Source organism: Drosophila sechellia, chromosome 3L (assembly GCF_004382195.2).
Source record: "Drosophila sechellia strain sech25 chromosome 3L, ASM438219v1, whole genome shotgun sequence".
Lineage (NCBI taxonomy): Eukaryota > Metazoa > Arthropoda > Insecta > Diptera > Drosophilidae > Drosophila > Drosophila sechellia.
Window position 1 is genome coordinate 89,917 of NC_045951.1, and position 3,972 is coordinate 93,888.

Consider the following 3,972-nt stretch of genomic DNA (forward strand, 5'->3'; position numbering starts at 1 on the left):
ATTTTTCGGTTTAAACTACCAGGCGAACTAGAATTCCAGAAGGTGACCAACGTTAAGTTGGTTTTCAGTAGACACCCGCTACTGATTATCATCACAAAAAATTAACAAAAAAATTATATTTATAGAGACAGCAACAAAAACAAGAAATGATTATAACAAAAACAGTAAAACAATTTCAAGCAAAAAGAAATCAAGAGAAATTCTTTTTAGCTGTAAATGTAACTTGTAAAATTAATTTTAAACGAAATGCATACAAAAATAAACAAACAAAAAACAACAAAATCGTTAGATTATAGAAAGAAAGAAAAAGCGTAAAAAAAGAATATATATAAAGAATGATATATATATATATATAATATAAATGTAAATGTGTAAAGGAAACAGAAAATGCGTAAAAAAAAATAAAAGAGATTTCAAAGCAAAAATAACACGTTTCATTTCTGAATTTTTTACAAAACACTACCGTGCTAAAGTCGTGACACGGCCAGAAGAATTCTGCGATAACCCATCTCTAGAACATAATATTAATGCTGTAAAAGGTACTGCTCACAATACCCTGTGTTAGTTTTGCAACGAAATTGGCCAAAACTCCAAATATGTAAATTCGTTTCTTGAATCAAAATTGATTTCACCCCAAAAATTCCCTCTACAAGTAACGGGTAAATAACAGCGCTGTTTTGTTTCATTCGATGCTGCGATCTGACACCTGCTGAGCTTTCTGTTTGCCTGGTGTCCGAAACAAAAAAACGACTGACAAAATAAGTCCCGGACGGCTGAAATTTCCACGAAATCGAAGAGGTTTCCGATTTTGAATACCAGACAAACAGAAATCCCAGTAGGAAGCCAACAAATCGGTTTTTATGCTTGAAGTAGAGATGCCCGCGTGTAACTGATTTTTTTGTCACGTACCCAACAACCACATGGAATATTATAATTATTTCGTGCCTATCGTGACAAGTCGTGAAAGCGCATCTAGAACAATGCGATTGCGCATCTCTGATCTGCCTTTTGTTGCAAAGTAACGGTATTGCTCCTTAGAGCTCGTTTCCTATTGGACACAATGCAAATGGCAGCCATCATGGAAAATATCAGCTGTTTTCTAAACTCCGGCGCAAGCAGGTGACACCTCCTTCTGTGTTTTCTGGTTGCCTGGTGCCTCCAGTCCAAAAATTTACCAATGTTAAGTTCAATAAGCGGATGTATAAGAAATATTATAAAACTCAACCATTAGTTATTAGTAAAAGAAAAGAAATAAGTGCCGAAAACAATTACGCGAGGGTTTAAGGCAACAAATTAGAGTGTCTACGGGTTTAACAGCGTCTAGAACAATGAGACTGCGCATCTCTGATCTTCCTTTTGTTGCAAAGTAACGGTATTGCTCCTTAGAGCTCGTTTCCTATTGGACACAATGCAAATGGCAGCCATCACGGAAAATATCAGCTGTTTTGTAAACTCCGGCGCAAGCAGGTGACACCTCCTTCTGTGTTTTCTGGTTGCCTGGTGCCTTCAGTCCAAAAATTTACCATTACAAAAGGGAGAAAATGGAATGGAATGGATATTTTGATTTTGAAGCAATAACAAGGAATTTCCTAAATGGGCCAAAGATCAGTAAAATTCCATGACACTGCAGGCCCAACAAAGTATAATTAATTAGTCCTGCTTAGTTTTCATATTTTTCGTTTTATTTCTGAGTCAAGCTAAACGTACACTCCATCAATCGACATTTTTAACTCTCGTAATTGTAATTTTTATATTTATATACATGCATGTATATATTATAAAAAAAAATGCGTCTGTTTGATTTTGTTTTGGATATTCGCATAAGTCTGTAAGGAGGATAAAACAAATGGTTGCGTGCTCTAACTGTGGTCGAGATTTCGTGTGTGTTGCACAAATTTTCACAGGGGAAACTAGGAATATGCCTCATACATACATACAAAAAATGAACCAATCATCGCTTGATTGCATATATAACTTATATATTTAATAATAATAATTATCATAATAATAATAGCTTAAATATTACAATACAGAATGCAGTTATACAAAAGTACACAAAGAAGCAAATCAATCGGGAGTAATTGCTAAACATACATACATACATATATTGGATGTGTTCCAGGGCAAAGAAAATAACTGTTCGTAAAGGAAAGTCTCCAAAGCTTTTCAGAAACGTTAGTGTATCATTCCTCATTGGTTTTTTGTTGTTAATAAATCCCTACACATTTGCTTTCGGTTTAGAAAATTACAAAAATTGCATTAAAAAGTTGTTTCGATTCACTTCGTTTACCATTAATAATTGGAGATATTTTTTGTTTTTCCCGTTTTCCTCTGTTGTTTCTTCGCTAGGATTTTAAGTGTTTCATACTTTAAACTATTTAATATATATATTTAAATATATATTTAGATATATTTATAAAAAGCTTTTCTGTGTGGTTTCTTGTTGGTTTGTGTGGTTTGCATTTTGCTATTAAACTTTAAAATATTACAAAAAAATGTATGCGTATACATAATTAAACAAGAGAAATATTTGTAGCAGCAAGTTTTAAATTGCATAATTATTATGGGCTTCTTTAGGTGTCTACGATTGATTATATTTAATATGTTTAAGCTTTAGCTTCAGCTTTAGGTTTTAGTTTTAACATTTTATTATACGGCGGCAACACAAACATCGATAATTCAAAAAAAGTAACTAAAAATAAACGACAGAATTCGTAAGTTGCCTGTCTGTGTGCTTTTCTTTTGATTTTTTCGAAAAAAATTTGTTGCCTAAATCATATATATATATTTATGTATATTACAATGCAAGTTAACTTGGATTATGGATTGGAGTTATGAGTGTGGCAAATAGTATTAATATCTGTTGCTGTTCGTATGTGTACTGGTGTTCTCAAAGTTAATTAAATTGTATTAACATATGGTTCTGTTCGCCATATCCTATCCTGTGTGTTGGTGTTATCCGTGTGGCCGTTGTTGTGTTCCAAGTTGTTGCTGCTGCAGTTGTTTGTTGTTCATCGTATGGTTGTTGTCCGTTGTTGTTATTCATCCTACAGCAGTTGGCAGCAATGGGAGTTGGGCTTCGGCGGCTGTTTCACGTCCGTCTGACGTTGTTTTTTACGCGATGAAATATCCCTGATTAGATCATAAAATACCTAGACGCATACAAAGAATTTATTAGTATCTCATTTTGTGCAGCATTAGATCCTTATAATTATTTTTCAGGTACTGGGGTTAAATCGTTTTTCTATAAATACAGAAATTTTGAAAAGTAGCTATAACCAAAGTAGAAAAGATCAATACGAAAGCAAACTTTAAAAAGTTACCAGGCGAACAAGGATTCCAGAAGGTGACCAACGATAAGTTGTTTTTCAGTAGACACCCGCTGCTTATTATCATCGCCTGGTATCTAAAATCGAAAGATCCAAAAATTTTGCACAAAAATGCGCATTTTGTATGCCAAATTGAGAGATTTTTCGGTTTAAATTACCAGGCGAACAAGAATTCCAGAAGGTGACCAACGATTAGTTGGTTTTCAGTAGACACCAACTACTGATTATCATCGCCTGGTATCTAAAATCGAAAGATCCAAAAATTTTGCACAAAAATGCGCATTTTGTATGCCAAATTGAGAGATTTTTCGGTTTAAATTACCAGGCGAACAAGAATTCCAGAAGGTGACCAACGATTAGTTGGTTTTCAGTAGACACCAACTACTGATTATCATCGCCTGGTATCTAAAATCGAAAGATCCAAAATTTTGCACAAAAATGCGCATTTTGTATGCCAAATTGAGAGATTTTTCGGTTTAAATTACCAGGCGAACAAGGATTCCAGAAGGTGACCAACGATAAGTTGTTTTTCAGTAGACACCCGCTGCTTATTATCATCGCCTGGTATCTAAAATCGAAAGATCCAAAAATTTTGCACAAAAATGCGCATTTTGTATGCCAAATTGAGAGATTTTTCGGTTTA